Source organism: Pelobates fuscus, chromosome 12 (genome assembly GCF_036172605.1).
Source record: "Pelobates fuscus isolate aPelFus1 chromosome 12, aPelFus1.pri, whole genome shotgun sequence".
Taxonomy (NCBI): domain Eukaryota; kingdom Metazoa; phylum Chordata; class Amphibia; order Anura; family Pelobatidae; genus Pelobates; species Pelobates fuscus.
In genome coordinates, this window is record NC_086328.1 from 50,694,105 (window position 1) to 50,718,433 (window position 24,329).

General features: G+C 43.5%; 1 protein-coding gene across 1 annotated transcript in view; it reads right to left on the reverse strand.

Annotated features, from left to right (window-relative positions):
• LOC134579555 (uncharacterized) overlaps nucleotides 1–24,329 on the reverse strand; it is a 62,320-nt gene that overhangs the window by 16,457 nt on the left and 21,534 nt on the right. The gene's annotated exons all lie outside the window — the stretch shown is intronic.

Below are 24,329 nucleotides of genomic sequence, written 5' to 3' on the forward strand. Positions count from 1 at the left end.
ACTTCTAGTAGCTTTTCTCTGAAAAAAAGCCTCAAGGGAACAATTCTACTCACCATTACAAATACAATAAGCTGTAGTTGTTCTGGTGACTATAGTGTCCCTTTAACTACTGTTTTTCTATGCTGCTTTTCTGAAGATTAAAGAAAAAGTTAAGCACAATTTTTCACCTCTGTTTTTCATGAAATCAAGTAATTTAAAATACAGCACACTAGTTATAGTTGATTTTCAAAGTTATATATAGTTATTTGTTTATGTATTTTTTTTCTAACTAAAACACACAAATATTTTACCTTTATAATACAATAACAGAATAAAATAATGTAATGTTCCAGGTAAAAAAAAAAAAAAAAAAAAAAAAAAACAAGCAGCACATTTGTTGCTTTGTTTTTGTTTCTCCCCTTCTTCAGCCTAGTTCAGAAAGGGACTAATTTACTTATCTTGACATTTTACCCATCGGTAAATCTAGATAAGAATAGCAGAGAAGGCCAAAGCAGAAAAAGATATAGAAATGTGTAGTCGAGCAAAATTGTCTTATAAAAGTTTTACCTCAGAAATTCTAGAAAGAATTTGATTCTTATTATCCGTAGCGCTTTACAATGAGATTCATACATTGCTTCTGATTACTACAATAAAAATAATGCGTCCTCCTACAACATTGGTATACAGTAGGCAGAGTAAATACTTACTCTGCTAAGAGAATCTTGTCTTATAGGAACACTATAGTCACCAGGACCATTACACGTTAATGTAGTGTTTCTGGTATAGCCTGTCCGTGCAGATTATTCAATGTAAACACTGCCTTATCAGAAAAAAGGCAGCATTAACATTGCTGCCAAGTAACCTATCTAGAGGTGCTTCCTAGTACAGTGATGCACTGTGTGCAGGTCTGGCATTCAGTGTCTCCATTCCCTGCATCGAGATGCTAAAAACATTTCCAATAGGGATGCATTAATTCAATGCATCTCTATTATTTTTTAATAAAGCGACAACAAATTCCGCAGCGCTTTACAATGGGTGGACTAACAGGAACAGAAAGGGTTGAGGGCCTTGCTCAAATAAGGGATATAGTGACACAAAAGGTAAGTGTAGGGTAGAAAACCTAGCCGGGACATACTTGTGTATTAGGGAGGATAGGAAGAGCATTGTTATGTAAAGATTTGTAAGGAGGTACCAAAAATTTTATCATTTTATCATTACAAGCCCGGCGGTCCTGGGGAGAGCGGGCAGCAAGCGTTTACTCACCTCCCAGCAGCTCCTCCAGCTCCCCAGTGTAAATCTCGCGAGACCCGCGGCCAGCTCTGACGGCCGCTGGTCTCGCAAGATTTACACTGGGGAGCTGGAGGAGCTGCTGGGAGGTGAGTAAACGCTTGCTGCCCCCCCTCCCACAGCTAAGCCAATGCCACTGGACCACTAGGGATTAACATATCCCCCCTCCCTGGCAAGGCAACAAGCAGGGAGGGGGGGGGACAACAAAAAACAAATAATAATTAAATATATATATAAAAAACATTTAATATAAAAATAAAAAAAAATATTTAATAAAAAAAATGCCCCCTCACACATACACTACACAAACACACTGTGTATATAATTCAATAGTGTGTGTGTATAATAATGCAGTGTGTTTGTATAGTGTGTGTATATATAATTCAGTGTGTGTGTATAATAATGCAGTGTGTTTGTATAGTGTGTGTATAATGCAGTGTGTGTTTGTATAGTGTGTGTGTGTATATATAATTCAGTGTGTGTGTATAATGCAGTGTGTTTGTATAGTGTGTGTGTGTGTGTATAATGCACACTACACAAACACACTGCATTATAAACACACACACACACACACACACACAAACTATATACACACACACACTATACAAACACACTGCATTATATACACACTATATATACACACACACACACACACACACACACTATATATACAAACACACTGCATTATATACACACACACTATACAAACACACTGCAATATACACACACACACACACACACACACTATACAAACACACTGCATTATATACACACACTATACAAACACACTGCATTATATACACACTGCATTATATACACACACTATACAAACACACTGCATTATATACACAGTGTGTTTGTGTAGTGTGTTTATATAATTCAGTGTGTTTGTGTAGTGTGTTTATATAATGCACACTACACACACACTCTGCATTATATACATACACTATACAAACACACACTCTGCATTATATACACACACTACATTCACTATACACACACGCACTACACAAATACACACACTCTGCATTCCTTATATACACACACTACACAAACACGCACACTTTGCATTTAGTATATACAGCATTCACTTTACGCACACACTGCATTCACTTTACGCACACTACACAAACACTCTGCTTTCATTATATACACACTAGACAAATACACACTGCATCCACTACACACACTAGACAAATACTCTGTATCCACTACACAAACACACACTGCATCCACAACACTCACACTGCATCCACAACACTCACACTGCATCCACAACACACACACACACACACACACACACACTACACAAACACTGCATCCACTACACGTGGCATGTATATTTTGTGCATTTACCTTTAGAAATAGTTTTTATTTTCCAAAATGGTAAATGTACAGAATATCGGCAAATTATATCGGCTATCGGCCTAAAAGTTCACAGAATATCGGTATCGGCTTTAAAAAAATCAATATCGGTCGATCCCTACTAGTCACACCTCCCTGCATGTGACTTGCACAGCCTTCCATAAACACGTCCTGTAAAGAGAGCCCTATTTGGGCTTTCTTTATTGCAAGTTCTGTTTAATTAAGATTTTCTTATTCCCTGCTATGTTAATAGCTTTCTAGACCCTGCAAGAGCCTCCTGTATGTGATTAAAGTTCAATTTAGAGATTGAGATACAATTATTTAAGGTAAATTACATCTGTTTGAAAGTGAAACCAGGTTTTTTTTTTCATGCAGGCTCTGTCAATCATAGCCAGGGGAGGTGTGGCTAGGGCTGCATAAACAGAAACAAAGTAAATTAACTCCTAAATGACAGTGAATTGAGCAGTGAAATTGCAGGGGAATGATCTATACACTAAAACGACTTAATTTAGCTAAAGTAATTTAGGTGACTATAGTGTTCCTTTAAGGATCCTACGGACATCCAGACCAGAGCCAGGTTATTTTATGGCTCTACATTTGTGAGTGTGCTATTTAAAGATATCAGATTTATACTGTATTTAAAAATTATCTATGGGAGGGGAGGGGGGGTGAAAGTACACTATGGGAGGGGGGGGGGGAGAATACCATGGGAGGGGAGGGGGGGGGGGGAGAATACCATGGGAGGGGAGGGGGGGGAGAGAATACTATGGGAGGGGGGGAATACTATGGAAGGGGGGGACTATGGGATGAGGGGGGGAAACTATGGGATGAGGGGGGGACACTATGGGATGAGGGGGGGACACTATGGGATGAGGGGGGGACACTATGGGATGAGGGGGGGACACTATGGGATGAGGGGGGGACACTATGGGATGAGGGGGGGAAACTATGGGATGAGGGGGGGAAACTATGGGATGAGGGGGGGACACTATGGGACGAGGGGGGAATACTATGGGATGAGGGGGGAATACTATGGGATGAGGGGGGAATACTATGGGATGAGGGGGGAATACTATGGGATGAGGGGGGAATACTATGGGACGAGGGGGGAATACTATGGGACGAGGGGGGGGGAGTACTATGGGGGGGGGGGGGGATTTCTTTCTAAAAATGAGGTGCGTGTTATACGCCGGTGCGTGTTATACGCCGATAAATACGGTATATCAAAAACTGTGTGATGAACCTTTAAAAACAACTTTTTTTTTTTTTTAAATCAATATCCTCAATGAGTAACAGTCACTATATAATAAAACAGATAGGATTTTTAATGATAATGAGGACGTAGGTAGGCAGGTGAAACATGCCAAATCAGTTCATGCTTTCTGGTAAAAAAAAAAAAATATAGTTCAGTGTGGTAGAAATGGAGCAGCGCCTTGTGGTTGTCCTCAAATACAGGTGATAGTAAATATGTAAAAGAAGACGATGGGAAAGCACATAATAGTGTATCTTCTAAAAATTGGTGAAAAAGAATACACAAATGCACTCACATTTTTGTGGGGCTACAGTTCAGCTCCAAATGATAGTGCCTGGGCGGTTTAATCGCCGCCTAAGGATAGGCTGGTGCAGTAGGGCCTTGTCAGATGGTGTGCCTGGATTGTTTAAGTGTACAAGCTTGGAAGCGGAAAAAGCACACTTGTAGATGTTTATGTAAAAGAATAAAAAACACAGTGCTCCCTATTAAACAAATGTCAATAAAAATAAATAAAATAAGAGGTATACACAAAGGGGGAGATAAAAAGGATATTGTTAAATTAGGGGCTCTGATACCGGAGAAACTGACGGAAGCCAAGCACAGAGAGATGGACACAGGTTTCTTTCAGGAAGGAAGAGATTCTTTATTGGATCACCGATCGGGACTCAGAGGGACTAGTGTCACCAAAATACAGCAAGTTCTGAGCCCCGGACAATAGTGCAGGCTCCTTATATAGGCACATAACTCCTCCCATATTAAGCTCCACCCGCACACTCTCTTGACCAATCAATACAAATAAGAATTAACTTCCTGCTTGACCGCATGGCTTGTCCAGCACAATGGAGGAGGGGAATACTACATCCTGTATTCTTGCACATGCTCCGTACACTACTGATCGTATCTTGCCTCGTGCAACCAACTGATCGATACGTCAGCATATGCACGTACACATGCCACGTGGTAATCTCGGCCTACTACATTTATTTTTACAGAGATTCCACCACATTCCCCCCTTTGATGCCTTGATATTTCACAATTACTTGAGGCATCACTTAACCTTGGTTTGCATACACCGCAAATTACCTTGAACCAGACCAGACTTATCTTATGATGTGAATCTTCAACACTCATCTTCCTGCATTGGTTCTCCCTGATCTAGAGCCTTATATTTATATATAGCCATTATCTGTGCAGCAGCCTTCCTTTCTGCTATATTTTCTATCAGGCTTTGCACAGACCTAACTACTAAGGGTATAAGACATGGCAGGAGTAGACACAACATTAAAATCAGTAGGACTCCACCTACCACTGCCTTAAGCCCTCCAAACCACTCATACCAGCTACCAAACCAACTACTTGGATTATACCCTTTCCATACCTGAGTAGGCACATGCGCTAGTTTAACCATATGGCTAGTAAGCTCAGCTATTGCTTGCCCTTCGTCATCTATTTGAAGACAGCAATTGCTCAGGTTAAACTTCCCACATACACCTCCCTCTACTGCCAAAAGGTAATCCAAGGCTAATCTATTTTGGTATACTGCTGTCCTCATCCTGGTATTGTGCTTCGCTAGAAGATTGAGGGCTTGTGATGTCTCGTTAGTAATGATCTCAACCACTGCCTGTAATCTTATAATACGGTTGAGCATATAAATTGGGGTTCTATAACCAAAGGTACTATCCTCTGCCCACGTGGCTGGCCCATAGTAATCTATAATACGCTGGGGAGGCCATTCATTATCTTCCCAGGCGCCTATCTCTATGGGTCCCCTTTTCTTCCTATGATTCACATCATACACTTTAACACCCAAAGTCTCACCTGTTTCAATAGGTAACAAGAAGGATGGTTTGAGCATACCCAACACACTTGCCCCTTCCCAGTCCTGTGGCAACTCCGAATAGGCTTTCTTACCACAGATCCAGTACAAATTTGCTGGGGCTCTCCAACTAGATGTGATGGATAGGTCAAACCACACATCCTTTAAATTGGCGTATCTAGCAAACGGGTTAGATGGTTCTGAGACATTTGAAGCCGACCACCAAGTTGTATTCTTTGTATCATCATCATAAGCTTTTTGCCCTAGACAAGTTAATTCTCCTACAGAAGTATTATACATCATTCCTTTCCTCGCTATGCAAACATAACCTATGATGGAGGTCTTTAATCAACACTCAGATTTACCTCTTATACTCATATGATAATCGGCTTGTGTAAATATTAAATTGGTCAACTGCCTCAGAACCGGACATTACCTCCTTTGCTTCCCAAGGCCATTGGTCTCCCATGTTAGTACCTCCACACACATAGCAGTTGGTAACATTAAGACTACCGGCAATACTTTCGGCTAAATCAATGAACAGGTTTTTAGCATTATGGGGGATCTTATTATCTATGCTCATCTCTTCATAAAAGGAATGGTATACTTGATGAGTCTGGGAGGATACCGTATCAGTCTCTATCCCTATAAACAATACTGTCCCAGGATCTAAACCCGTCCCATATATTTGAAACCCAAATAAATTACCATATTTATCTAAGAACTTGTCGGGGTTATTTATAAGTATATGGACTGGATTGCATTCCATAGACTTACAATATGGACTGGTAGGCAACTTAGTCACAATCATGTCCTTGTCTACTGTCTGTCCCCAAGTTGCCCACCCCACACAAGACCAATATGGGCAAAAGTTATAATCTCTATTTGGGCATCTAGGAGTCACATATTTATTTTTACTACTGGGACAAATATATTTATCGTTAGACCCATACGTCCTCTCCCATCTAAGATCCCCACATACATTCCACGGCTTTCTACCACTTGATATCGCCTTACACGCATCAAATAGCAAAACACCCGAAGAATGTACGGATTCTAATACCGTCTTATTAATTAGGGTCCCCTGAGGATCTCCATTCCTGAGAGTCAACCAAATTGTACGAGGCTGATACTCCGGACTGAAGCACTTAGGTTCTCCTACTCCTAAATGGCACACACTATATTCTATATTTAGGTATCTACATCTTGATACATCTCCTTTACACTCGTATTGTGAATGCCAAATTAGGGTTTGGGAAATATGGTTACCTGTTCTTGTAGTCTTAATGCATACCTCACAGCTAGGAGTGTCGGTACCTCTACCTTCCTGAATATAAAAATACACATATAAAAACATTATTAAGAATACATCTTTCGTCGTCATCCTCAGTCTTCGTCCGTGCGAAGGCACCTCAGCTTCCAGGATGTAAGGGCTGCAGGGAATGGAGTTCTGCTCGTCTTCACAGGGGTCCCTTCGAGACTTTTCCTGTCTTATATACTACACGTCGGTGAGCGGACAGGCTTTATTATGGCCTTCTCACTCACTTACCAAATCCCTGAAACAATAAAATTTGTAATCCACAAGGTTCCTCGTCACTCCGACTGAACCGGATCTTGCAGGGATTCTCTGGATCTGCTGTAACTTGCCAAGAATCGACTTCTGCTGGTTTAACCCTGGAGTGATGTATCCACGGAGTCACTTCGGCTACTTTTATCGCTGTAGGGGTAGACAAAAGAACAACATAAGGACCTCTCCACTTGGGCCCTAACGGTACATTATTCCACTCTTTAATCCACACTTGATCTCCTGGATGGTAACTATGAACAGGGGGATAAATATTCACAGGTAATCTATCTTGTACCCATTTATGTACCTCCTCCATAGTCTTACCCAACTCTACAACCTGCTGCCGGGTAATTCCTTCTCCCAACTGACTCAAATCCCCCCTTAAGTTACCAAGTACGGGAGGTGGTCGCCCATACATGATTTCAAAAGGAGAGAGGCCCATCTTTCTGGTAGGTGTACTGCGGATTCGCAATAACGCTATGGGCAAGAGAACGTTCCACTTAAGTTGGGTTTCCTGACACATTTTAGCCAACTGATTCTTAATAGTTCTATTCATTCTCTCTACCTTACCAGAACTCTGGGGTCTATATGCCGTATGAAGCCTCCACTTTATACCAAGCATATGAGTCAGTTGTTGTAGGCATTGGTGCACAAAAGCTGGACCATATCGGGGTATTATTTCTCGTAACAGGAATCTCACAACTTCTCCTGCTTTCTCCGTACGAGTAGGACATGCTTCTACCCAGCCTGAATAGGTGCACACAACTACCAGCAGGTAGCGATGTCCACCAGATTTAGGCATCACTGTATAGTCAATTTGTAAATCGGACATGGGGAGTCCCCCCATAAACTGGACTCCTGGTGGCTTTACTGGTCCTTGCCTTGCATTATTCTTAGCACACGTTATACATCTTCTTACAATGGCCTGAGTCAAGTTGGACAATCTTGGTATGTAGAAATGTTTTCTGAGAGATTCTTCTGTGCTGTCTCTCCCAGAATGTGTCCCGTTGTGATAGTTTTGGACGATTTCTACCGCTAGTGATGCTGGAATAACTATTCTCCCATCTTCTAACTGATACCATTTGTTCTCCAAGTACTTTCCAGGTGCAGTCTTTAACCACTCCTCTTCTTGAGCTGTATCAACTGGAGTCCATTGAGACAGTGGAGTTGGTATAAGAGCAGCTATATGCCCCACATACTCCTGTCTTCCCGATTCAGCGGCACGCTTCGCTGTACTGTCTGCCATCCGATTTCCTTTGGTTAAATCACCATCTCCTCTCAGATGCGCTCGCCAATGTATAATACCGACTTCTTTCGGCTCCCACACTGCTTCCAATAGTTGTAGGATTTCAGCTGCGTACTTGATTTCTTTGCCTTCTGAATTCAATAGTCCTCTTTCTTTATACAAAGCTCCGTGGGCATGAGTGGTTAAAAACGCATACTTGGAGTCTGTGTAGATGTTCACTCTTAAACCTTCAGCCAATTGTAACGCTCGTGTCAGTGCTATCAATTCTGCCTTTTGTGCTGATGTTCCTTTCGCCAGTGGCCGAGCTTCTATCACCTTGTCTATTGTTGTTACTGCATATCCTGCATAGCGGATCCCTTCTTTCACATAACTACTGCCGTCGGTGTAATATTGAACATCGGGGTTCTGGATGGGAAAATCACGAAGATCTGGTCTACTTGAAAATACTTCATCCATTACTTCCAAACAGTCATGTTGACTTTCAGTAGGTTGTGGCAAAAAGGTCGCTGGATTTAAGGTATTTACAGTCTCTAAATGCACTCTTGGGTTTTCACACAACATTGCTTGATACTTGGTCATACGGCTGTTACTAAACCAATGATTTCCTTTGTAATCCAACAACGTCTGTACTGCATGTGGGACTCGTACATAAAGTTCTTGACCCAGAGTGAGTTTATCGGCTTCAGCTACTAGCAGGGCGGCTGCAGCTACGGCTCTTAGACAAGGTGGAAGTCCGCTGGCCACTGCATCCAGTTGCTTAGACATGTAGGCAACAGGTCTTTGCCATGATCCCAAGTACTGTGTCAATACTCCCACAGCCATTCTTCTTTGCTCATGTACATACAGGTAGAATGGTCGTGTGTGATCAGGTAGACCTAATGCTGGGGCACTCATCAAAGCCTTCTTCACATCTTCAAATGCCGTTTGCTGTTCTTGAGTCCATAAGAAGGGGTCGTGCTCTGTACCTTTGATAGCTGCATACAGAGGTTTTGCCAGTATCGCGTAGCCGGGAATCCATATCCTACAGAAGCCTGCTGCCCCCAAGAATTCTCGCATTTGTCTTCTATTCTTGGGTATTGGTATTTGGCACACAGCTTCTTTTCTCTCTGGCCCCATAATTCTTTGACCTTCAGAGATATGGAATCCCAGATATTTGACAGTTGGCAAACACAACTGAGCCTTCTTTCTAGACACCTTGTATCCTGCCTTCCAGAGAATGTGTAGTAGATCGTGCGTTGCTTGCTGACATATTTCCTTTGTAACTGCTGCTATCAACAAGTCATCTACATATTGTAACAATACACACTCTCCTGGGATGGACTCGAAATCCAGTAGATCTTGACTTAGAGCTGAACCAAATAGGGTAGGTGAATTTTTAAACCATTGGGGCAGTCTTGTCCAGGTCATTTGGCGTTTTGAGCCCGTCACAGCGTTTTCCCATTGGAAAGCAAAGATACATTGGCTTTCTGCGGCAATTCGGAGGCAAGAGAAGGCATCTTTGAGGTCTAAGACTGTAAAATAGGTTGCCCCGCCCGGAATTAAAGCAAGCAGGTTATATGGATTGGGCACAACTGGATGTATACTAACAACCGCATCATTGACTGCTCTCAAGTCCTGCACAGGTCGATACTCATCTGTACCGGGCTTTTGAACAGGCAGCAATGGGGTGTTCCAGGGGGAAGTACAGAATTTTAGGATACCATACCGTATGAACTTATCCAGATAAGATTGGATGTTCTTCTTAGCCTTCTGCGGGATGTGATATTGTCTTAGGCTCACTGGATAAACCCCAAGTTTTAGTTCGATTTTAATAGGTGGAATATTGCGGGCCAGTCCTGGTGGGTTGTTCTCTGCCCAAACTCCTGGTATGTTGAATAGGGATTCATCACTCCTAGGGTTTTGGCTAGTCAACGCTGTATAAAGTCGCCACTCTTCTTCCTTTGGTACGGATAATGTCATAATACCTGAAGGTCCATTAAACTTTAAGGATGTTGTTCCATTTGGTAGGAACGTAATCTGCGCTTGTAACTTAGATAGCATATCACGTCCCAGCAATTGGACTGGACATTCAGGCATATAAAGGAATTGATGTTTTACTACATGGCCTCCCAATGTACAGAGTCGACTTTTAAGAACCGGTTTTGCAGCACTTCTTCCAGTTGCTCCTATTACAGTAATAGTTCTTCCAGATGGAGGAGCAACTAGGTTAGTCACCACTGAATGTTCAGCACCAGTGTCGATCATGAACGCACTCCTTTTTCCCCCCTATCGATACATCGACCATAGGCTCCGCTCGACCAAGGGGGATGGAGCCCGGTCGGTATCAATAGTCCTCCATGACCGTGTCAGCCAATCCTACAAAGTCCCTACCTTCTCTATCGCGGGACCTTTGCGCTGCTGGATAATACCTATCTTCCCTTACACTTCCTCTGTTCCCATTACTCCCTCTATTACCATTGCTCCCTCCGGGGCCTCCTCTACCTCTCGCTCTGCCTCTAAAGTTTCCGTAACCTGTCCTAGGTCTGTCTCTCTCATACTGTTCTCTTCGCGGACACTCACTTCTCCAATGCCCTTCTTCCCTACAGTATGCGCACTGATTTCTACTCAGAGGTTCCTCATTCCACTTACTATCGCCTCTATCTGGGCCCCGTCTATCTACGCCTGCGATCGCTACCGCTAGCATATCTGCCTTTCTACGCATCTTGCGCTCTTCCTCTTTTTTACTTTCTGTTTCCCTGTTCATATACACCTTATTCGCTACCTCCATTAGTTGGGTGATAGACATTCCTGCAAACCCTTCTAACTTTTGTAGCTTGCGCTTAATATCTCCGTAAGCTTGGCTGACAAAGGCGGAGTTTACCATTCGGAAATTATCTGCGTCTTCCGGATTAAAGGGGGTATACAAGCGGTATGCCTCCAATAATCGGTCATAAAAGACACTGGGCGCTTCATCACTTTTCTGAATCACCTCAACTGTCTTCGACATGTTAATAGCTTTCTTCCCTCCGGCTTTCATGCCAGCAATTATAGCGTCTCTATAGGCTTTAAGTTGGACCATATCTGCGCCATTAACATTCCAATCAGGATCGGTATTAGGGTAATGTGTTGCGGCCCATGCTGCCGGATTGGCTTGATTTTGTCAGGATCGGGACAGGGATCCAACACGCAGAGTACAAACAGTAGCCAGATACGTATACCGGACCTTAGAATGGCCGGACTAACGTAAGTAGTACAGTATAGAATGGTCAAAGACAAGCCGAGGTCGAGGGTAACAGAAGACAGGTAAGCGAGAGACAAGCCGAATCAAGGGTAACAGAGATAAGCAGAGTAAGGTAAACAAGCCGGGTCAAAACCAAAAGGGATAATAGAATACACAAGCACTGAGTGACTAGAACAAGCTAGAACCACGACAGGGCAATGAGCTAATGAAAGAAGCTCTGTTAAATACCCTGTTCAGAGCAGTAACCACGCCTCCGAGGCGTCTTGATTGGTCCTGCAGCAATTGACTGACAGGTCGATCCGGGGGAGTGTCCTGATGATAACTTCCTGCCTAGATGCTGTAAAAGGCAGTCACTCCCTCGCGGCCGGCCTAGCATGACCGGATAGACCGCGGGGAAGGGAGCCATCAGACCGTCTGGATGGAGGAACAGCTAAGTCTCTACCTCTTTCGGAGGTAGAGACCACAGGTACCCTGACAGATTTAAAGCACGGGCTCTATCCTCTAGCGCTTTAATGGCCGCTTGGTTAATCCTTGTCCTTTCCTCATTATTAAACAAAGTCATTAATAACTGCTGGCAATCAGCCCATGTCGGATTATGTGTCTGAACTATCGAGGTGAACAGATCGGTCATAGCTTGTGGTTTCTCAGTGTACGAAGAATTGTGGGTCTTCCAATTCAAGAGATCGGTAGTCGTGAACGGGACATATACGAAGACTGGGTCAGCATGTGCCATTTGACCTGCGGCATCGAGATAGGCTGACCCGGGATTCAGACGAAGAGGCATCTGATAATGTCTAAGTTGTTGGGTACCGGTCAGTTGTCGGGTTAGTATAGGGCTACGTGGAGGGGCGTCAGTTATGGGTTCCAGTCGGGGGGGAATAGAGCATGAGGATGTGGGAGCTTGATTTTGGGAAAAGCTGGTAAATAGAATACTCCCAGCCGAGCTAGAAGAAGCTTGACCGGAAGTTTGAAGTGGCGCCAAATCAGGATATTTAGATCTAACGGGGGTTGGTTCTGGTTCCGGAAGGGGAGGTTTAATACGAGGGGGGGTAGATTCTGTACTAGAGGAGGAAGCGGAAGTGGATGAGGGCAATGAGGGGAGGGGTATAGAACTTCCTGCATTCGCGTCATTTCCTCTTAAAGGGAAGTAAGGGGGCGGCAAAGGAATCTCGGACTCAGGGGGCGTGTCCAAAATGGGCCTAACCACAGTCCTAGTGGACAAACAAGTCCTGGCCACCATGAGGCGACATTGCTCCTCGTGGCATATCTGAATCCATTTTGGCGAGTCGTTTACGGCCTGTCTCCAACAATCAATATATGGAAACTGTCCGTAAAGTTCAGGCCTACCTGACACAGCCACGTGTACACGCTGTACCAGGGTTGGATCCAAACTACCACGTGGCGGCCATGCCGCAACCAAAGTAGGCCACTCCCTAATGCACAAAGTGACCAAACGTACAGGAGACATTTTAACCCCAAAATCACATGTTTTGAATCCCTTTTTAAAATTCTTTACCATACAACCTAAGGGATCCGGAATCGTTGACTCCGACGCGCCCATACTTATCAATGGAACGTCATTGACAACGAATACTATGCACGCGTACTATTCAACAGTCACACCCGTTTCCTCTGGCAACAGCACCACGTGGTACGGTTACCAAGTGAAACGTACACAATAAACAATCAGGGAATTCCCGTACACACACAGCTGTTACACCAGTCACTAGATAATCAATATTATGCCCTTTGGCGAAACTATACAGTCACCCACGCTATAATTCTCTATATATGAATTACCCGTCTATAACACACCCCAGTAACATCGTCTTTTACAAATAGCGGTTACAGTACGGTTAGCATAGGTCAAAGCACAATTTAAGGTCACAATACAATTATTAGTGGTTATGGTGTTAAACATGCAATAGACGACAATGATTAGTACTTATATACAGTGTCAGTAAATATACAGGGTTATGGTACCGTGCACTATGATACAGCAACACACTATTAACACTCTCGCTAGACGGCTGAGCTCGCGCTATCTTTAACACATTTACAATCCCAACTAAACTATTGGCCAGTACCTTGAATGGACTACCTAAAACTATCTACATCCGTTTTGGTTAGCCACACTGCCCAAGCACCACATATAGCGAGCTAGAGGACCGAATTTACACAGACGCCTCTAAGTCGATTACTATCAAAAATCTAGTGGGTTCCAAATTTACACGCCTTCCCACTTAGCCAAGATAGGTTGAGAGCTAGCGAACCAAATTTACACAGACGCCGCTTAGTCTCCCGGTCCCTCCGACCTAGCGAACGTAATATACACCATAGAACGCTAGTCTAGACAAGACACCGGTGTCCGGCTAGGGCTATTTACACCAGAACCCCGCCTGACTCCAAACCAAATCAAACGGTCTTGCTAAAGAGCGTTCGATTGAGCGGTGCGCCTTCGCTCCTTCCCTCCGACAGAGGGGGCAGATTCCATACACAATTCAAACCCCTTATGGGCCTACCGCACAATCGGTATACCCCTAGTGGGTCTGCCGTCTAAAACAGCAGTTGTCTTACCTCCTTGTTCCTGAACCTGAGTTCACACTCATCGACGGGGACACCCCAGCACTTACTACGTAGAGGCCGATGATCTCCTGGACAACAGACCAGTGGCGCCGAGACGAAGGGAGGTCCACGCAGAAGTTCAGGGGTGCAGCCGTAGAGAACGTGGGCAAAGATAGACCGTCTCACGCCTCTGCCTCTCAGCTACCGTGGAACGATGAGCTTCCCGGCCAATGCACCAAATGATACCGGAGAAACTGACGGAAGCCAAGCACAGAGAGATGGACACAGGTTTCTTTCAGGAAGGAAGAGATTCTTTATTGGATCACCGATCGGGACTCAGAGGGACTAGTGTCACCAAAATACAGCAAGTTCTGAGCCCCGGACAATAGTGCAGGCTCCTTATATAGGCACATAACTCCTCCCATATTAAGCTCCAGCCGCACATTCTCTTGACCAATCAATACAAATAAGAATTAACTTCCTGCTTGACCGCATGGCCTGTCCAGCACAATGGAGGAGGGGAATACTACATCCTGTATTCTTGCACATGCTCCGTACACTACTGATCGTATCTTGCCTCGTACAACCAACTGATCGATACGTCAGCATATGCACGTACACATGCCACGTGGTAATCTCGGCCTACTAAATTTATTTTTACCGAGATTCCACCACAGCTCCTCTAAAAACAATATTGGGCTCGTCTGGTTGGATAGGTTTTAAAAATGTCATCTTGTATTAGTTGATTTCAGTCAGATTTATTCAAGTATCTATATGATCTTAGTTCTAATTCTTTTAAATAGTTTTTTTAGGTGTCCAGCTTGTTCTTCAAATAAAAAAATTGTATTTGTGCAAATGTGCCTCGACCTCACTAGTGAACTCTCTGAAATACTTTTAAGCCAGGAGGATTAGTGACAACTTCGGAGATTTACGTAGGTGCTGGTGTGTACTTCCTTAACCCATTAGTGACCAGACCGGATTTCAGTTTTCTTACTGTTAAGTACCAGGGCTCTTTTTACATTTCTGCGGTGTTTGTGTTTAGCTGTAATTTTCCTCTTATTCATTTACTGTACCCACACATATTATCTACAGTTTTTCTCGCCATTTCTGAAGATACCATTATTTTCATTATATCATAATTTACTGTAAATTTTGTAATAAAATATGATTAAAAAAAAATGTAAACATTTCCTGTGGTAAAATAAAAAAAAAAAAAAAAAAAAAAAATACTCACTACCACTACACCTGGAACAAACTAGCAAAAACTTTATCCCATGCAAAGGTTCAAAAGATGCCTTTTGAAATAACCCAGGGTGTATTCGTTGCTGTACAGCAGATGACATAGCTAAGCAACATATGAATTATACAGCTGTAGCACACATAAGATTTGCTAAATATACTGTGCAAACTCACTGTGTGGGTCAAAAAGGCAGAAAAAAAATGCTTATTACCACTACACTTGGTACAAGCTAGCGGAAAAATGTTCCCACAGTAAGGTTCAAAATATGCCCTTTGAAAATACCCTGGAATGTCTTCTTTAAGAAATGGTATGTCTTTATGGTGTATTTGGATGTAGTATGCAGCCTGCTAAAAAGTGCTTCAAAATGGAACACAGACTCATCAAAACCATCTATGAAAATTCACACTTAAAAACCTGAACTTGTCACGTCTCTTTTAGAGCACTGTAACTTCACAAAATAGTGACTAGGTTATACATTTGGCAAATTGTTTTACTCAGAAGACATAACAGAGCATAATTTGGGGGATTTCATGACAGTGGCACATGTAGCGGACCATGGGAAACAAGACCGGTTACCTCCACTAATTCACTTCCTTCAGCCATTTAGGAACAATACAGAGTATCAGGAGACCCATTTCAACCCAGTAACTGGACGAGACACAGCTCTGGAGGTACAACACTGACTGAACTCTGTTTATTTCGTCACACATTGTTTTACATGCACAGACCCCTACATTGGGTCTTTAGCACAAAACAACAGGGGTTTCAATCCCAAAAAGCTGATGGGGGATGGAAGAGGGACAAAGCAGTCAGTTCAAACTGGGATGGCAGTGTCCCTGTGGCAATGCCCTGCTGTGACAGACAAAGGAAGGGGGAGAGGCACAGACAAGCAATACATTTCACTTAGCTATTCATTACAGAGCTGCTGCATCCGCCCCACCCCCCTTTGTTGACCCACAGCTGTATATACAGGCACATGTAAAACAGTCCCAAAAATGGCACCACTAGCTTCCGACAGGCGCAGCATGACCACACAGTCTGAGTGCCATGCCCATAACAGCAACTGTTCCATGAGTTCATGGTCTGGGGGGCTTTGCACCCTCTAAGTACAGGGTGGCTTAGACACAAAGCGTCTTTAGCCAGGGAGGCCATCCCGCCCAGGCTGCAGTACACTGAGCCTCTGAGCCTGCAAAAAAACCCACCCAAACAAGTGTGCCCCCGGCCATTCCATCAACTGTGTTCCTGACATTTTCCTGGTTGGCTGAGGATGATGGGTGTAGTTTGGGGCGTCCGTCGCGGCTCCGCTTTCTGTGCCTTCCTGGGGTCATGGCTCGCTTCTGGGGATAACAGCCGACTGTGCTCTCCCCCTAGAGCTGCTCGGGATACTGGAGAGGGAGCGAGAGATACTCCATCTCCCCCTGGATCTCACTCCGCTGTTGGGGAGAGAGACAGACTGTCCCTTCTCCCAATAGCACACTCTGTTGCTGGGGAACGAGACCGGTTGTTTCCGTTCCCTGGACCTCATCCTGCCGCTGGGGAGGAAGTACGGAACACTGCTCTACCTGGACTTATGTTGTTAAGTCTATTAGGTCCCCAGTCTCTGGAATCTGCTGCTGGGGAACAAGAACGGTGTCTGTTCCCTGGACCTCACACTGCCGCTGGGGCGTGGGTATTCCCCACCGTGCCCTCTCGCTTGATAGTTCTGCTGTGCGCTGGAGGTACTCTGACACTATTTTCCTTGTGTGCTGTACGTATTTCTCAGCGGGGTTGGGCCCATAGTAAGCCAGCAGCATCTTTAGCATCTTGTCAGAATTCTTACTCACTGTAGCTGGGAGCCATGCTTGTTCCATTAACGAAGGCTGGTTCCGTTCGGCTGGGAAGTACCATCCCACCGCTTGCCACCAATGGTAGGGGACCACTGGTAACCAGACAAGTTACCTCCGCTAATTCGCTTCTGCAACGGAGCTCCATGTACCCCTGGCTGGGTACCTCCGCCAAGGACCGCTTCCTAGACTTGTTTAGGCATCAAGTGTAGTGGTGTTGTGGAGACAGGCTCAGACACCAAGGTAGTGGAGACAGGCTTGGAGACTATGGTGAGGCCTAATAGAAAGCAGTTGTTGGGGGATTCGATCATAAGAGGTGTGGAAATAGACAATGGTGGTCTTGTGAGATGTCTTCCTGGAGCTACTGCAGGATACGTATTTGTAATATTGTTAAGCGAGCAAAGGAGGAAGGGGAACTGGAGGTACTTGTCCATCTAGGGACAAATGACTTGGCTTTAGTGTTTTTGCAAATGATATACAGCAGGTTGCTTCCACACAGTCATTCTCTGAAGTCCTGCCTGTGCATAAAACTCAGAACGACAGGCGGATGCGTATTAGGGACTTTAACTTGTGGCTTGGTGAATGGTGTCGGGAGCAAGGATTTGGCTTTATTTCTCATGGTAGATCTGTTTGGAATGGAAATAAACTGTACAAAAAATATGGTTTGCATCTTTCTCAAAAGGGAACAAATGTTCTCAGTGAGCAGTTCAGAGGTTTTGCTAGGATGTTTTTAAACTAGGAGGGGGGGGGGCAAAAGGGTGATAAAACATCAATCCAATTGTCCCCCAAAACAAGGACAGAAGGTGCCTGTAGCAAGTATGTTAAAAAATGATAAGCTTAGAGTCATGTCTACAAATGCTTGCAGTTCAGGGAATAAGATCCATGGCAATAATGGCAACTGATAATGTAGATTTAGTCGCAGTTACTGAGACATGGTATGAGAAAAATGACTGGGACATATCAATACCATGGTACGGTTTATATAGAAAAGACAGGGAAGGCAAGAAAGGGGGAGGGGTGGCCCAGTATGTGAAGAATAGCATAAAATCTAGCGAGGCGAACATAGAGTCCGTTTGTGTTATGTTAGAATGTGGTAATCACACAGTAACTAGTGTAGGTGTGATTTATAGTCCCCCATGACTAATAGAAGAGTTAGATAATCTACTAGTTGAGGAAATGGCTAAAATGACAATGCAAGGGAAAGTTATCATGGGTGACTTTAATCTTCCTGATGTGAATTGGAAAACAAAAATAGCTACTTGTGCCAGGAGCACACATATTCTAAACTCCCTACTGGGATTGTCTCTAAAACAAGTCGTTGAGGAGCCACCTCGTAAAGAGGCCATACTAGATTTAGTGTTAACAAATGGAGATTTGGTATCAGATATTACTGTAGGTGAACGTTTAGGATCCAGTAAACAGTCAGTGTGGTTTAATATAAGAACAGTGACTGAGTCACACCACACCAAAACAAAGGTTTTAGACTTTAGAAAAACAGACTTTTCTAAAATTAGAATGTGTAAAGGAGTCATTATCAGACTGGAGCAATTCAAATGGAGTCCAAGAAAAATGGGAATATTCAAAAATTGCACTGCTGAAGGCAGCAGAAAATTGCATTAGGTTTGTTAGTAAAAGCAAAAAATTCAAGAAACCACTGTGGTACCAAAATAGTAAAAAACAAAAAGTTGGCATTTTGTAATTATATATAAAAAAAAAAAAAAAGTGAGGAAGACAGAATGATCTATAAGATTAGGCAGAAAGAGGCTAAGCAAGTTATAAGAGCTTCCAAATCACACACAGAATAGAAAATAGCACAGTCAGTAAAAAAAAAAAAGGGGACAAACATTTTAGATACATAAATGAGAGAAAAAAAAGAAAAGTAAAAGTAGTTAGATTAAAAACAAAAGGAAGGTATGTAGAAGAGGATAAAGGTCTAGCTGACTGCCTCAATTAATATTTTTGTTCAGTATTTACAGATGAAAATGAAGGAAAGGGGCCTCAGTTAGGAAATATGTACACATGAGTCATTTGTTACATGTGAGTTTAAATTGGGAGAGGTTCTATTTCAACTGTCAAAAGTAAAGGCAAATAAGTCAATGGGACCTGATTGAATACACCCAACGTTATTAAAAGAGCTTAGTGGTGAACCAGCAAAACCATTAAACAGATTTATTTAACCAATCATTGTTAATAGGAGTAGTCCCCAAAGATTGGAAGTTAGCAAATGTTGTTCCCATTCACAAGACAGGTAGTAGGGAGGAGTCGGGCAACTGCAGGCAAGTAAGCCTTACTTCAGTAGTGGGGAAAGTAATGGAAACCATGTTAAAGGATAGGATTGTTGAACATCTAAAAACACATGGATTTCAAGATCAGAGACAACATGGGTTTACTTCAGGGAAATCATGCCAAACAAATCTTAGTTTTTTGATTGGGTAACTAAAATTATAGATCAGGGTGGTGCAGTAGACATTGCTTACCTAGACATAGAAGGCTTATCAATAAATTGCAATCTAAGTTTGGATTCCAATATAGTTGAATGTGCAAAGCAGTGGCTGGGTGACAGGCAGAGGGTTTTAGTCAATGGAGTATATTCGAAGCATGGGCTCGTCACCAGTGGGGTAACCTCAGGGATCTGTACGTGGACCCATTCTCTTTAATATTTTTATTAGTGATATTGCAGAAGGTCTTCATGGTAAAGTATGTATTTTTGCTGATAATACTAAGATATGTAACAGGGTTGATGTTCCAGAAGGGATAGGCCAAATGGCAAATTATTAAAGTAAACTAGAAAAATGTTCAGAGCTGTGGCAACTGACATTTAATGTGGATAAGTGCAAGATAATGCATCTTGGACGTAGAAACCCAAGGGCAGAGTACAGAATATTTGATAGAGTCCTAACCTCAACATCTGAGGAAAAGGATTTAGGGGTAATTATGTCTGATGACTTATAGGTAGGCAGACAATGTAATAGAGTAGTAGGAAATGCTATCAGAATGCTTGGTTGTATAGGGAGCGGTATTAGCAGTAGAAAGAGGGAAGTGCTCATGCCATTGTACAGAACACTGGGGAGACCTCATTTGGAGTATTGTACGCAGTACTGAAGACCGTATTTTCAGAAGGATATTGATACCTTAGAGAGAGTTCAGAGAAGGACTACTAAACTGGTTCATGGATTGCAGGATAAAACTTGCAAGGAAAGGTTAAAGGATCTTCACATGTATAGCTTGGAGGAAAGACGAGATGGGGGGAGGGGGGGCGGGAGGAGGGGGTATATGATAGAAACATTTAAATACATAAAGGGAATCAACACAGTAAAAAAGGAGACCACCACAACAAGAGGACATAGTCTTAAATTAGAAGGGCAACGGTTTAAAAAATATCAGGAAGTATTAATTTACTGAGAGGGTAGTGGATGCATGGAATAGCCTTCCAGCTGATGTGGTAGAGGTTAAAACAGTAAAGGAGTTTAAGCATGCGTGGGATATGCATATCCGAACTATAAAAAAGGTCAGGGACTAATGAAAGCATTTAAAAAAAATAAAAAATTGGGCAGACTAGATGGGCCGAATGGTTCTTATCTGCCGTCACATTCTATGTTTCTATGAACTGCTCCTTCCTGGAGCCGAATGGGGAATTAGCTCTAGTCCTTACAAGGACTTTCCCAGTTGAATCCCCTGCAAGCTGGAACAGCAGACACAGGAGTAGATCTACTTTCACTCCAATAACAGGAAGTGCAAGTTTCCCAACAAGGGCGACACCCAGGTGGACCTTGTTGGGCACAGGGACAGAAAGTGAATACACCAATAAAAAAAAAAAAAAAAAAAAGTGTCATACAGGGAGACACTCCAGGTGGCGAAAGTAACCTCGCCACTTGTACTTGGAGGGGCCTGCTTGCTAGCCTCTTGCCCTGTGACTATAGCCCCTGGGATGTATTGCCCTTTAACAAGACTATTTGTGCATATTGTGACTTAGCACAATGCCCCTTTAAACTTTCAAAGTGGAACTTCGAACTACTGAACAGTTGGACCACAGACAAGTAGAGTGTGCAGCCTATTTATTTGGGAGTTAACCGCAGCCAAATTGACGAACAGCTGGGTGGTCGGCATTCGTATAGTCGAACACGTGGCGGCGGCCATCTTATTTAGTCGAACGTGTTCAGCTGTTTTTTGTCGTTGAGTTCATGGAACTCAAATAGGACACGTGACGGCACGAACACCGCTGAACGTTACCTTCTCTGGAACTTCGATGGGAGTCGAACAGTACATTAACATTAGTTACCATTCGGCTATTTGAACGTAGACATTGAAAATAGACTGGCCGCACAGGCTATTTTTCTGGAACTGTTTTGGGCATGAAATCATGTGTGCGGTCGGTCAATTGAGACTTCCAGGAATTTCCTGAACCCCTGCTCTGATCTGGGTGATTTTTGGATGTGTTGGTTGTTCACCCAGATCAGGGCTATCCGGGGATGTAATATTTATGGGGATATGTTATGTTTTGGGGTGGTTTTTTTACTTGGGGGAAAATGTGTGTTTTTCTGCCTGTTGATAATTGTAGATTATGCTAGCTTTAGTGTACCTATAATCTTAATTTTATTAATGACAGGAGGCGAGTATTTGCTTAAGTCTCTCTTTACTAGAACTCCACAGCAGCACAGAAAAAACAACCAATCAGAAAAAAGTTAGGTACTATAAAACTCCTCTCCCCATGCTTCATTTCCTCTTTCAAGCTGCGACAAAACAGAATAAATGGCAGAGAACATCATGGGGAAGAAACGAAGTCCTAGATACGATGAAATAACGACGTCCACCATCCGAGAGTAACCGTCAAACTAGATAGTGTTGATGGACTGTAAACTGAAACGAGAGAAAAAACAGAATCGAACAGGTTGATTATCCAATGAAATGTACTCTAAATAAACATGCAGGTACCCAATGTAGCAACCAAATTAACCTTAATATGTAGATATCCCAACCTACTTATGAAAAAACAGACATAAGAAACAAGTGAGAGGTAGCAGAGACAACAAACAGAGTTGCATACGTACCTGATAATCCAAACTATAACATAAAACAAGGGAGGGGCAAGAATGGGTGGGAAATACTCGCCTCCTGTCATTAATAAAATTAAGATTATAGGTACACTAAAGCTAGCATAATCTACAATTTTATAACATGACAGGAGGCTTCGTATTTGCTGTTTCAAAGCTCAGTTCACCAATCCAACGCTGTTTGTGTCGCTGGTATCAATTCCAGGAAATATCAGAGTAATCCTAATTGGATATTCCGAGTACGATAAACGACAGCAGACGGATCAAAGAAGATGCCAGCCGACGAAGCATCTCAAATACGGAAAAAAAGTACCATCCGCTGGTAAATCCATTGTACGTGGTGTTGCGACCCGTTTCCTAGCGGTCGGTTGATGAGTCGGCCAGCTGACCTATTAGTCATATTCCCGTAGAGATGTCATATCAAAGGTCAATCTCGGACTTAGGGTCGCGAGAAGAAACAGCCACCATGTCTTAACTCATGATCCGTAAGGCGACTTCTCCGATCGTGCCAGGGTCATTCGGTGATGCGGCCTTGCAGGTAGATCTCCAATCTCAAGGAATGCGCCTAAGTCCACCACCAAAATCGCAACAGAAAACCGAGGAGGATCTTCCATTCCTTCCTGTCTTACCCGGTGAGATGTCTCATCCGAGAATAAATTCATAATGCAGGCAAGAGTGTGGCCAAACCAGCCGTATTCTAAGTGATCCCAATATTCCAAATGGACTGTGTAATCCTCGGACACAGCAGAGAAAAGACTCCAAAGAACGTCCATTCAAGGTTCCGAACTGAACTTGTGTGGAGGAAACGGTGGTCGACTACTCTGGGAATAGTGATATGGGAAAGGCAAACCGGAACGCAGATTTCCATCCAGAAAATGCCCTCGTCCAAGAGTGAAAGATGTCTGTGTAGGAGTCGGGGCACATCAGGCACCTCCCTAAAGTCTCGTATGTCTCCTCGACAGTAGGTGAAAAGTAGGTTAGCGCGAATCCAACCAAACGGCTCCCGTTAGGGATAAATAGAGCAGAGACGGAGGGTCCTCCATCTCCGAACCATGTCCACCAGGTACGCGCTCCGAGGAGACAGGGCAGTCCTGCCATCTTAACCCAAGGTCTCACCATGTTGTCAATATGTACAGTTTTACCTTCAGATCAGGTAACAGTCCTCCTTAATCTTGTCACCCGAGCAAGGCAGTGCCCGTTTGCTCCATGAAGGCCTCCGTATCTCCTGACATGGGAGAACTGTCTTTGCAGTTTGTTCGTAATGGACTGGATATCCAAAACAGAAAGAAATTCTCTGTATTATATCGTGCAGAATATACCAAAAAAAACTGCACACTTGTAATACCGGAGGACCATCCTTTAGCCGCACCATCTCCAGGAGCGTGCGTAAATAAGTGGGAGTCTCCCCCCGTTATACCTCTGTGAGTATTTCTCGCGTGTTACAGTGGTCAGGATCCAATAGGTCCATTACCGGAGATAGAATAGAGGGATCCCGTCTAAAAATGTATATATTGCATGACCAGGCAGTCCTCTAGAACGAAGTCCGTAGCATGGATGTTAGCTCTAATTGAATGCAGGAGGGACGCCCGTCTATGCAGTCCTCAAAGACTTGCACAGGTACAAGCCTGTGTGATGAACAAATGGGGCGTCGAGTGTATGAGAGAGCCGCACTCTCTACTAATGAGATCGCATACCGCAACACGACCGGGTGCTAGCCCGAGTGGGCCGCACCCTAATAACCAACAGCAGAGTCTACCTCTGTGACCGGTTCTCTCTATGAGAATGTGTCCTCCCACCTGTCCTCTGTATCCAGTCCAGTATCTGGTTGAGGTCGAGGGAGGGGTTGCGCCCTCTAAAAACAAATCAGTATCTGGTTCTGTATATGAGAGGGATACGTCCTCTGTTCCTGAAAATAAAT